This window comes from Pinus tabuliformis, chromosome 6 (assembly GCF_031772625.1).
Source record: "Pinus tabuliformis cultivar Carrire ecotype Pingquan chromosome 6, CPIR1, whole genome shotgun sequence".
Classification (NCBI taxonomy): Eukaryota; Viridiplantae; Streptophyta; class Pinopsida; order Pinales; family Pinaceae; genus Pinus; species Pinus tabuliformis.
The window spans coordinates 1,548,876,743-1,548,890,316 of record NC_142292.1 but is presented as its reverse complement, the minus strand read 5'-3'; positions in this window follow the sequence as shown (position 1 = coordinate 1,548,890,316).

Genomic DNA, 13,574 nt, shown 5'->3' with positions numbered 1-13,574 from the left:
AAGGCTCTTGTGGAAAACTATACAGAGAAGAAGATAAAGGTGTTGATGATAGATAATGGTGGAGAGTTTTGCAGTAAGGAATTTGAAGAATTCTGTAAGAAGTGTGGTATAGCACGACAGAAGACTGCTCCATACACACCTGAGAGAAATGGAGTTGTAGAAGGAATGAACAAGGCGTTGATGGAAAGGGAAAGAAGCATGCTCAGTGGTGGCAGGTTAGGATAGGAATTCTGGGCAGAGGTAGTGGAGACAACATGTTACCTGGTCAAATGATCACCTTCATCAACATTGGACGATAAGACTCCACAAGAGGTATGGACTGGTAAGAAACCCTCTCTTTCACATCTGAGGGTATTTGGATGTGATGCATATGTACATGTTCCAAAGGAGAAAAGAACCAAGTTGGATAGTAAATATGAAAAGTGCATATTTATTGGGTATAAGGATGGTTTAAATGATTATAAGATTTCGAACCCAGTAATAGGAAGGTTCTGTACAACTGAGATGTGGTGTTTAGAGAAGTGAAATATGTTATTAAACATGAAGTCCAAAAAAAGGAGCCTGAGAAGATAGAGTTTAAGCTAAAGGAAGAAGAATCAGACTCTACGGTAGAGGAGGAATCAGAAGATGAAGAGTCGCAAACTCCGAGTGTGAGAAGATCAGTTCAAGAAAGAAGACAACCAGAAAGATATAGTCCATCTTATTTATGTTCAAATTTTGGTTTATCTATTACTGATGATGATCCTAGAACTGTGAAGGAAGCAACAGATTCAAAGGATAGAAAACTCTGGAAAGAGGCCATGGTTGATGAAATGGCATGTTTGCACAAAAATGAGGCTTGGTATCTAGTGGAGTTGCTAGCTGGAAGGAAACCCATTGGCAGCAAATGGGTGTTCAAGAAGAAGACAAATGCATAAAGAAAGTTGGAGAAATATAGATCTCGGTTGGTAGAAAAAGCTTATTCTTAGGTGCTGGGAATTAAGTTTGGGGATATCTTTTCTCCTGTTGTCAAGGTAACTTCTATTAGATTACTTTTATCTGTTGCTACTGCTTTTGATTTTGAGGTAGAACAAATGGATGTGAAGAGAACATTTCTTCATGGGGATCTAGAAGAGGAGATCTACATGAAGCAACCTGAATGTTTTATGGTGAAGGGTAAGAACGAACTGGTATGCAAGTTAAACAAGTCTCTGTATGGGTTAAAACAGTCACCAAGGATGTGGTATCATAAATTTGATACATTTATACAAGGACTTGGCTTCATGAGAAGCAAAGCATATCATTGTGTATATTTTAAATTAATTGGTGACCATGTTATTTATTTGGTCTTGTATGTGGATGATATGTTGCTGGTTGGAAATGACAAAGAAATTATCCAATATTTGAAGACCCATTTGTCCTCCAAATTCTACATGAAAGATCTTGGTGCTACAAAATATATTTTGGGCATGGAAATTAAAAGAGATCGAACAAAGAGGAAGCTCTAGTTAAACTAGAAGAAGTATGTCGAGACAATATTGTAGAGGTTTAATATGTAGGATAGTAAACTGGTGAAGGTTCCTATTCATGTAGGTGCGAGGTTATTTGTTGAACAGTGTCCCAAGACACAAGAAGAGGAAGAGGACATGTCCCATGTTCCATATGCAAGTACAGTCAGTAGCCTGATGTATGTGATGGTTTGTACTAGACCAGGCATTGGACATGCAGTGGGAGTATTGAGCAGGTTTATGTCAAAACCAGGGAAGAAGCACTAGACAACAGTGAAGTGGGTTCTCAGGTGTTTGCATGGCACTAGTGATTATGGTTTGTGCTATGAAGGAAGACCAGGATTGGAAAGAGTGTTGGATATTCATGGCTTTGTTGATGCAGACTGGGCTAGAGATCTGGATTAGAGAAGATCTACAAGTGGGTATGTGTTTAACCTATTTGGAGGTGCAGTCAGTTCGATGAGTAAGAAACAATCTGTGGTGGCACTACCAACTACAGAGGTAGAATACATAGCAGCCACTCATGCAAGCAAGGAAGAAGTTTGGTTGGAGAGATTTTGTTCAAGTATGGGGCTAGTATAGGGAGCTATAAGGATAGACTGTGACAGCCAAAGTGCAGTTTTCTTGGCAAAGAACCCTGCATATCATTCAAAGACAAAGCACATTGATGTTCAGTATCACTTTGTGAGGGATATGATAGAAGACAAAAAGGTGTTGCTGGTAAAGGTGGACACTTTCAAGAATACTTCAGATGCATTGACAAAATCTGTGAGCTTTGAGAAGTTCTTTTGGTGTAGAGAAACAATGGCCATTGCAGGGCTGGATAAAAGACTAAGCTATCTTGTGGCCCCTTGTGGAAAGAAAACAACAAGTGAGAGAATGTTGGGTTGTGTTATATTCTTTCCACGACTAGCCCACATAGTTAATCGGGGCATTAGAAGGGGGGTGGAGCCCCCCATTCTTTGTTCCGATTGCGTAGTGGGGGGAGTCACAGGGGGTTTGAGGGGTGCAAGTAACCCCACTCTATGGGGTCCGGGGCAGGGCCCTGGAAAATTTTGTTTTTAGACCCTATATTAGGTTGGGTAGACCTACCTATGGTTTTGTGCATGTTTTTGCACACATGGTTTTGGATGCAATGGTTTTGGGTCCATGGTTTTGGATGCGATGGTTTTCAATCCATGGTATTGGATGCTTCGACATGTATAAATATGTATTGTAACATTGTAAAGAAAATAATGAATATTCAAGCTGGTAGTCCTAGTTTTGGGATCCATGGGAAAATCTCTATGTATATGTGTTTTATGTGTTATGCTCTCGCATTGTTTATTTTCTGTGTTCTAGAATTCGTATGTAGGCAATTTCTGTACAGGGTTAAAACCTACAGATATGAGAATTATACTTGTTTTGGTTCAAATGAAATTGCTACGACTCAATAAATTATTAAACCAATGCTCATTATGTTACATGAAATTAAATTTTGGTAAGAAGAATAACATTTGTTTCTCCTAAACTGTACACAAACCCAAATAACCATAAGTCAGTAAACATATTACAATAAAAAATTATTTACCAATATATAAATAAACACAAAATAATAAAATTGTTATCACATGGAAACATTACCTTTCCTTTACAATTTAGTGGTGGACATGTAACGTTAAATGGTATTGGATAAGTTCCTTGTTCTTAGTAGTTTTATTTTCACTCATACACTATGCGATCTCAATTTTAACTATCATTATATGTCCTCTTGGGTATTTAAAATTCCTTGAAAATATTGAAAAGAAAAGAAAAATAATTTCTATAAATGGTTCTTGATAGCTTCCTTATTCTCAGTAGTATGATTTTCACTCACACACTATGTGACCTCAATTTGAAATATCATTATATGTCCTCTTGGGTATTTAAAATTCCTTGAAAATTTTGAGAAAAAAAAATAATTTATGGAAATGATAATTCAGTATATAATCATAACCATCAATGAATGAAATCTCTCTTTATCCTTCTATCATAGAATATTTCCATTCCATGTGCACTCATGAACGTAAGATTGTTAACATGTTGCACATTGCATTGTTATAAGAAACATATTAAATCTCATTCATCTCACCTAATGTAGCAGACCAAATGTAGAAGTGTACCCTAATCCAAAATATGTTAAAAAATTGAATTAACAAGAACATATTTCACCTAAATCAAATGCACTCTAGGCTAATGTAGATGCATGTCCTACAAATTGATCAGGATGGGATAATTTTTGTTATGGTAAATTTGTACCTTCTATTTCAACGAGGTTAATATATTCCGCACCAAAGGCCATGCAATTTGAGTCATTTTTCACAAGTAAGTTGTAATATGATTTAGAGTAATTCTTAGTTTCTTTAATGTTATATAATTTGAGCAAGTGATATGTGCTATTAATTTCACTGTAGTTGTAACCCTTGCAGCCATTTGTTTTTTCAAAATTAGACTATTTCATCGTTGTGTTACATTCACAAGGATGGCTCTATACACATAATTTTGTGGGGAGGAAGGATTATTTGACCTTCTATTGAAATTATATTTATTCGATTTCAACTGGGTTTCATTTATTGACAAAAACTTCTTGCTTAGGCGACAGTTCCAATACTTCTTGATTTTTTTAGCTATTTGCCTAGGTAGTCATCCTACAATTAGCGATGACTTGCATGAACATATATATATAAAACTTAATTCACACTTAATCTTAAAATAATTCAAAAAGTTTCATTGTGCAACATGGGGAATCAATTAATTCTTCCTGATGCATATATACCTTGCATCATATTTTACACTATAAACATATATCCATGTTGATAATTCTAAATATAAACACCCCTACAAGTGAAATCAATGAATTATAATACATTAATCAATCGATTTTAGTAACTATCCACACATCAATTTCCAAGACGATGCAGCTGCATAGAAAGATTCTCATCATCTGAGGAAATATTTCTACATTTAATGTTATGATGAAGATAGTTCACCTAACAAGAATTGAGAAGCTAAAACAAAGACAAGAATAAACTCAAAATATAACTGGAGCAAACTAGCTCTTCAAAATATTTAGTAACAACTAAATAGATTACATAGGAGACAAAGGAACATGTCATAATAAATACTTGAACTTAACTTAACCACAACCCAACTAATTGAATTGACTTGAAACTAACTATGACACCTAGGAGACAAATATGAGACATGGAGGCTAATGCACTCAACACCCCCTCCTAATATCAACTGTTATAATTATTGGCACTTACAAATCCTAAGTGCTCTCTTTGAATTTAATAGATTTTTACCCAATGGTTTTGTAAAAATGTTTGCAAGTTGATTTTTTGATCCACCAAAATCAAGAAATATATCTCAATTATTGACAAGCTCTTAAATGAAGTCAGTCCATTTGTCAATATGTTTTCTCTTTTTGTGAGACATGTTACTTTTGGGTAAGGCAATGGCAAAGCTGTTATCATATAGGATAATAGTCAGATCCTTTTGAACATGTGAAATATCATTGAATAACATTCTCAACCCTATTTCTTGACAAGAAACGAAAGTTACAGCTACATACTCTGCCTCTGCAGAAGATATTGAAACAACGGGTTGTTTCTTCAACACACATGAGATCATATTTGTTTCCAAGTGAAAAGTGTATCTTGATGTGCTTTTTCAATCATCTAATTTTCTTGCATAGTCACTATCTCTGTAGCCTAAGAGCAAGAATATTTCTAATTCTTATCTAATAAGTCATATTTGAGTGTCCCTACAACATATCTTAAAATTCGTTGTGCAGCCATCTAGTGGGAATCCTTGGGTGATTCCATAAATCCAGAAACAAAACTAGCTGCAAACATGATGTCTGGTCTAGCTGTAGTGATATATGAGAAACTACCTAATGGAATTTTATAAAAGTAGAATCGACTGATGGTTGTCCATCTTGTTTGTTCAATTTGGTGCCTAGATGATGGCGAGGGTGCAGGCTTTAGAGACAATTTCTCTATCCTACCAGCAAGCTCTTCTATGTCTTGATCAATTTCCCTCTCTTCTTCTCTGGACGTATCAGTCATCAGACTGATATCTTCATTTCCTTAAAAAACAAAATCCACTAATCACATTTTGTTAATAAACAGTGGCTTTTTCCGGGAATTCTTAAAAGAATTACCCAAAGGCTATCGATGGACTTACACAATATAATAGACCCGCTTTATATTCTCCCTTTCCTCTTTGGCACGATGCAATATCGCATCGGCGATTGCTATTGGCGGCTTTGCAATGGCTCCGATATTATGGACCCGATGGCCTCTTTCCGAACCCCCTATAAAGATTTCGGGTCCGGACCTTTTCGGCGGTTGGTCAATTGCTCCTCTGAAACGCTTCAAGACCTCTGCGGACCCGATCCACTTATATGCAGCTTTTAATAATTTGGCGGTCGCCTCAATTAACAACTTACCACCTCCGAAATGACACCTCCGAAATACTGGACTTGGCGATAAATATATCGTAATTTATATGATTTTGGCTCTGGATATGGGAAGCACGGTCGGAGGGTTCATGGACCCGATGACTTATAGAAGTTGTTAAATACTATTTCGGCTCCGGATTTCGGCGCTCGCCCTTGTTGCGCTATGGCTCTTTTCGGACCCGAAAGGCTTTATAAACCGGACTCTATAATAGATCGGCTCCGGGATTTCGGAGCGGATCCTTCCACTATCAACAAGCCTTCCGATGCGATGCAAGGGTTCAGCGGACCCGATATGGGTAAGAACTCACAATTATATTATTTCGCGTCCGCTACAGCCACTTTATGAAAGATTTCAAGGGTTCTTAGCATAAACAGAAATGTATGCGCAATTGTAAAACAAAAGCCTGTATAAGCATAAATGAAAGGGAAGATGATTTCAACAATATTTACAGCATGCGGAAATAGGAACCATTCAACACTGTTAAGGCACTATCCAATAATCTATGCATGCATATTATAGAGTCATTAATAAGAGACGCCGAGAGAACAGTTCTTAAAATAATACTATGGCACTCGCTCCTCTCCTCTCTGTCTTGAGAGCTTCGCTGCCTCTTTATTTATCATTAAGGATAGGCCCTCTCGGTCCTTATCCGATACAAAGAAAAGCATGCTTTACAGAATGATTTAAAGCTTGAAAAGCCCCGTTACAAATAGCATGATTTATTGCTAGAATTTATTCTAATTTTAACTAAGAAAGCATAGAAATTGTAGGCTAAAGGACCCCACTCACTTGCCTGTAGATTTTTTTTTGGATTTTTGGAATAATTTGGAAGATTTTTTCCCCTCTAAGTCACATGCTCCCGCATCAGGCTCCTGAGGACAAAAGTCTTCATGGGCTCCTGTCCATGAGCTCATCTACAGATTTGCCCAATTTCTGTAGAATGTCTTTTGTAACCCAAGTAGCTTCAGCGATCGGCTGTCCCTTCCATTTCACCAGATACTGGAAATACTCTCGTGCCCTTGTCTTCTTATACACTTTCTTATCCAGAATTATTTCTGGCTGTAAATCCTTAGCTGTGGGTAACTGTTTTACCCAGTCAATCTCCGGAGTATTTTGATCCTGTGTTGTATCATCTGCAACTTCATTCTCATATTTGTACAAGTCTGCAACATTAAAAATTGGTGATATTCCCACACCAGGTGGTAATTCAATTTCATAAGCATTTGTAGAGAATTTCCTCAGTATTCTACATGGTCCAATTTTCTTGGATTTTAACTTATTATACTCTCCCTTTGGAAATCTCTCCTTTCTGAGGTGTGCTAAAACCAAGTCTCCAACTCCAAAGTTCACTTCTCTTCTCCTCGTGTCTGCTCTAGTTTTATATTGAATGTTGTTGTCTTGTAGTTGTTGTTTCACCTGTTCATGTATCGTCTGCATTCTTGAAGCAAAGTCTTCACCTTCTGAACTTCTCATTTCTTCTTTTCCCAAATTCCTTAATTCAGATATTCCCCTTGGGTGCATTCCATAAACAATATGGAAGGGACTCTATCTTGTGCTCCTGTTGGGTGAATCATTATATGCATATTCAACTTGTGGTAACACTTGATCCCATTGCTTTGGATGTTCTGCAGTAAAGCTCCTCAAAAGATTGCCTAAACTTCTATTCACAACTTCAGTCTGTCCATCAGTTTGTGGATGATAGGCAGAACTAAAACTTAATTTAGTTCCCAGCTTCTTCCATAGTGTTCTCCAGAAATTTCCAACGAACTTTGAATCCCTGTCTGAAACAATGCTTTTGGGCAATCCATGTAATCTTACAATTTCTTTAAAAAACAAGTTAGCAATGTGAGAAGCATCACTAGTTTTATAACATGGAATAAAGTGTGCCATTTTTGAAAATCTGTCCACTACAACAAAAATTGAATCATAGCCTCTTTGAGTCTTTGGAAATCCTAGCACAAAATCCATACTTACCATATCCCAAGGCCTATCTGGAATTGGCAATGGAATATACAACCCTATGTTCTGGCTCCTTCCTTTTGCATACTGGCAGACTTTACAATTTCTTACATACTTCTCTACTTCAGATTTCATTTTCGGCCAGAAGTAAAATCTGTTTTGCTGTTCAAATGTCTTCTCTCTACCAAAATGTCCTGCAAGTCCTTCACTATGCTTCTCTTTGATTAAATTCTCTCTCATTGAACAGTTGGGTATGCACAGCTGATTTTTTTAAATAACAGTCCCTCTTGTATAAAATAATCCAGCCACTTTCTCCTGTCCGCCAAAACAGGATTCTTACAAGCCTCAAATGCCTCTTTAAAATCTGAATCGGTCTCATATAATTCCTTAAGAAAATCAAAACCCAACACTTGGATTTGACTTTCTTGCAGCAATACACTTATCCTACTTAAGGCATCTGCGACTTTGTTTGATTGTCCAGTTATATGCTTCAACACAAAATGAAAGCCTTGAAGATACTCTACCCATTTAGCATGTCTCTGGCTGAGTTTTGGCTGCTGCATTATAAACTGCAATGCATGGTTATTTGAATAAAGGATAAATTCTTTCGACATTAAATAATGCCTCCACTTCTTTAGTGCCTGCACAACTGCATAAAATTCCTTATCATAAGAAGAATACTTCCTTCTGGCATCATTTAGCTTTTCACTGAAATAAGCTATTGGTCTATCTTCTTGGCTTAAAACCCCTCCAATTGCTTCTGCACTGGCATCACACTTAACTTGAAAAGTTTTGTTAAAATCGGGAAGAACCAAAACAGGGTTTTCAGTTATTTTCCTCTTTAACAGCTGAAAATTTCTCTCTGCTTCAGCAGTCCACTTAAATGGTTGTTTATCCTTCTTTATGGTCTCAATAATAGGTGCATTAATCTTACTAAAATTCTTAATGAATTTTCTGTAAAAACTAGCAAGACCATGAAAATTTCTTACCTAAAAAATACTCTTGGGTGAAGGCCACTCCACAATTGCTTTGATCTTTTCTGGATCCATATTTAATCCTTTAGCTGAGATAACAAATCCCAAGTACACTAGCTCCTCTTTCATGAATAATCATTTCTTCAGATTCAACAATAATTTTTCTTGCTGTAGCTTCTGTAAGACATAATGTAAATGCCTCAAGTGCTCCTCCTTGGACCTGCTATAGACTAATATATCGTCCAGATATACTATTACAAATTTACCAATGAATTCTTTAAGAACTTCATTCATAAGCCTCATGAATGTACTTGGTGCATTGGACAACCCAAAAGGCATCACTCTCCACTCATATAATCCTTCATTGGTCTTAAAAGCGGTTTTCCATTCATCCCCTTCTCTTATCCTTATCTGATGATAGCCACTTTTAAGATCTAACTTTGAAAAATATTTCGCACCAGACAAGCAATCCATTAAATCTTCAATTCTGGGTAACGGAAATCTATACCTGATTGTAATCTTATTGATGGCTCTTGAATCTGTACACATTCTCCAGCCTCCATCTTTCTTCAGGCTCAGCACTGTTGGCACTGCACAAGGACTCAGGCTTTCTTTGATCAACCCCTTGTCAAGCAATTCTTGCACCTGTTTCTTAACTTCTTCATTTTCTGCAGGAGTCATTCTATATGTTGCTTTGTTAGGTAAGCTTGCTCCAGGAATCAAGTCTATATGATGACTGATTTTCCGAATTGGTGGTAATTCGTTAGGCAAATCATCAACAATAATATCATAATAATTCTCCAACATTTCTTGAATTTCAATGGGTAATTCAGAAATTTTAGTAGAAGTCAATATTACCTTGGGCTTGCAAATTACAGCAAAGTTTACCTCATTTTCTTCAATCTGCTTCAAGTATTCCTTCCCTCCAAGCAACAGAGTTTTTGGACTAGTCTTCTGCCCCTGCGCCTCTTCTTCTTGCAAAGGCAACAATGTATGATTAACACCATCCTTTCCAAACTTGTAGGTGTTTCTCTTCCCATCATGTATGGCTCCTCTGTCATATTGCCAAGGTCTTCCAAGCAATATGTGACACACGTCCATTGGCATCACATCACAAACAATTTTATCTTTGTACTTGCCCACTTGAAATTCCACTTCACACTGTTCACTTACCAACAGTTGATGTCCCTTTTGTAACCATGACACCTTATAAGGTGTTGGATGCTTCATTGTCTTCAGCTTCAATTTCTCCACTACTTCTGTAGAGACCAAATTATCAGTGCTGCCACTATCAATGATCATCTGGCAACATTTCCCTTGGACTTTGCACATTGTCCTGAATAAAGTTTTCCTTTGCGGTGGTTCAGCAGCCACCTCCTTCATTGGCTTAAGTAAGACTTTATTAACCACCAGAGATTCTCCTCTTTCTGGTGTATTTTCTTCTTCTGTTACCGCTGCCGCTGGTGCTTCTTCTTCAGCTGGAGCAACAATTGCATTCCTCTGCTTTATGTCTGCATTCTCTGGGCACTCAAAATCTCTGTGTCCCAGCTTGTTACATCTGTAACATCTTAATTCTCTGCCTCTTCCTCTACCTCCTCTTCCTCTGGAAAAACTCCCTCTGCCTCTTGCATCACCTTCTCTGGGTGCATGCTGGGTTGAGCTACTGCTAGCTCCATCTCTAGGTGTTGTAGATCTTCCTCTACCACCTTGACTTCCTTTTCCTCTGAAAGTCCCTCTCCCTTTGGCAGAATGTTTCCTCATGAGTTTTTCCTCAGCTTTCAACGCTATCTGATAAGCTTCCTCTACTGTTTTAGGAGACAACAAACTTATCTCATCCTGAATGTCCATCCTGAGGCCATTCATATATCTAGCCACCTTCTCATTTGTGTCTTGAGCTTCTCCAGCTCTTATGCTTACTTTATAAAACTCTTATGTATATTCTTTTACTGTTAAAGCTCTCTGTCTAAGATTTGCATTTGTCTAAACAATGTTTGCTGATAATTACTTGGCAAAAACTTACCTCTTAACTTTGCTACCATTCGGCTCCAGTTCTTGATTGGCTGCTTACCAAGTCTCTTCCTTTCCGCCTGTACACCATCCCACCAGAGTGCTGCATGGCCTTTTAATTTGGTGACAGCAAACTTTACTTTCTTCTCGTCTTTTGTTTCCTCGTAATCTAAGAATTTCTCCATGCTGTTAATCCAGTTGATCAATTCTTCTGGATTCAATCCTCCTTGATATATCGGTACTAATTGGTTCCATGGCCTGGCTGTGGATTTCAACACTGACTGAAAGAACCTCATTTCAATAGTAACCTGTATAGCTTCCTCCTCCTCAGCAGCTTCAATTTCGGGCTCACTAACATCTCCATCATCTATATTTCTATTTGAAGTTAATGCATCCACTCTAGCTCATAGCTCTTCTACTGTTTCCATTAGTTCAGCATTCGCAATAGGCCATCCTCTTCCACCATGTCCTTGTCCTCTCCCAACTCTGAAAGCCATCCTTCTTCCACTCCTGAGATTCAATTCAATGTCAGTTGATGGCTCTGATACCACTAATGATGGCGAGGGTGCAGGCTTTAGAGACAATTTCTCTATCCTACCAGCAAGCTCTTCTATGTCTTGATCAATTTCCCTCTCTTCTTCTCTGGACGTATTAGTCATCCGACTGACATCTTCATTTCCTTAAAAAAAAACCCACTAATCACATTTTATTAATAAACAGTGGCTTTTTCCGGGAATTCTTAAAAGAATTACCCAAAGGCTATCGGTGGACTTACATAATATAACAGACCCGCTTTATATTCTCCCTTTCTTCTTTGGCACAATGCAATATCGCATCGGCGATTGCTATCGGCGGGACTTTACAATGGCTCCGATATTATGGACCCGACGACCTCTTTCCGAACCCCCTATAAAGATTTCGGGTCCGAACCTTTTCGGCGGTCGGTCAATCGCTCCTCCGAAACGCTTCAAGACCTCCGCGGACCCGATCCACTTATATGCAGCTTTTAATAATTCGGCGGTTCCACTTTTCGGCGGTCGCCTCAATTAACAACTTACCACCTCCGAAATACTGGACCCGACGATAAATATATCGTAATTTATATGATTTCGGCTCCGGATATGGGAAGCACGGTCGGAGGGTTTACGGACCCGACGACTTATAGAAGTTGTTAAATACTATTTCGGCTCCGGATTTCGGCGCTCGCCCTTGTTGCGCTATGGCTCTTTTCAGACCCGAAAGGCTTTATAAACCAGACTCTATAATAGATCGGCTCCGGGATTTCAGAGCGGATCCTTCCACTATCAACAAGCCTTCCGATGCGATGCAAGGGTTCAGCGGACCCGATATGGGTAAGAACTCACAATTATATTATTTTGCGTCTACTACAGCCACTTTATGAAAGATTTCAAGGGTTCTTGGCATAAACAGAAATGTAGGCGCAATTGTAAAACAAAAGCCTGTATAAGCATAAATGAAAGGGAAGATGATTTCAACAGTATTTGCAGCATGCGGAAATAGGAACCATTCAACACTGTTAAGGCGCTATCAAATAATCTATGCATGCATATTATAGAGTCATTAATAAGAGACGCCGAGAGAACAGTTCTTAAAATAATACTATGGCACTCGCTCCTCTCCTCTCTGTCTTGAGAGCTTCGCTGCCTCTTTATTTATCATTAAAGATAGGCCCTCTCGGTCCTTATCCGATACAAAGAAAAGCATGCTTTACAGAATGATTTAAAGCTTGAAAAGCTCCATTACAAATAGCATGATTTATTGCTAGAATTTATTCTAATTTTAACTAAGAAAGCATAGAAATTGCAGGTTAAAGGACCCCACTCCCTTGCCTGTAGATTTTTTTGGTTTTTTGGAATAATTTGGAATATTTTTTCCCCTCTGAGTCACATGCTCCCGCATCACTAGATCAATTAGAGTGTTATCTAGCTTGATATAGATCATTCTAAATTTGTGTAGGATGTCAATGGCATATTTTTTTTGATAGAAAAAATACCATTTTCATACTACTTAATTTCAATTCCCAAGAAATACTTCATGAGTCCAATATTAGTAGTCTAAAATTTTGTTTGCATGATACTTTTAAATTATTTTAACATCAAATTACCTATATAGAGAAAATCATCAACATAAAGGAAAACAATGAGAATTTTACCTTCATGATCTGTTTTTGTATAAAGAGTTGGCTCATGGCTGCTTCTGTGGAATCCACTATTGATGAGGTAAGAGTCAATTCCAATGTACCAAGCTCGGGGAGCTTGTTTCAAGTCGTATAAAGATTTCTTCAACTTACAAACTTTATGTTCTTGTTCCAAAACTTCAGAACCATGTGGCTGGTCCACATAAACCTGTTCTTCCAATATGCCATTTAAAGAAGAAAATTTGACATCGAGTTCAAAAAAATTCCATTTATTTTGAGTTGTAAAGGCTAGAATAGTCTTGACTATATCTAACCTTGTTATTGGAGAAAATGTTTCACCATAATATATTCAAAGTTGTTGAGAGAATCCTTTGGAAATGAGTCTTTCCTTATGTTTTTCATTTTTTCCTTTTTCATTCAATTATTTGGTGTTGTAGAACCACTTGACACCAATTTTGGTTTTGTTTTTTAGGATATCAACCAGTTCCCAAGTTGCATTCTTCTC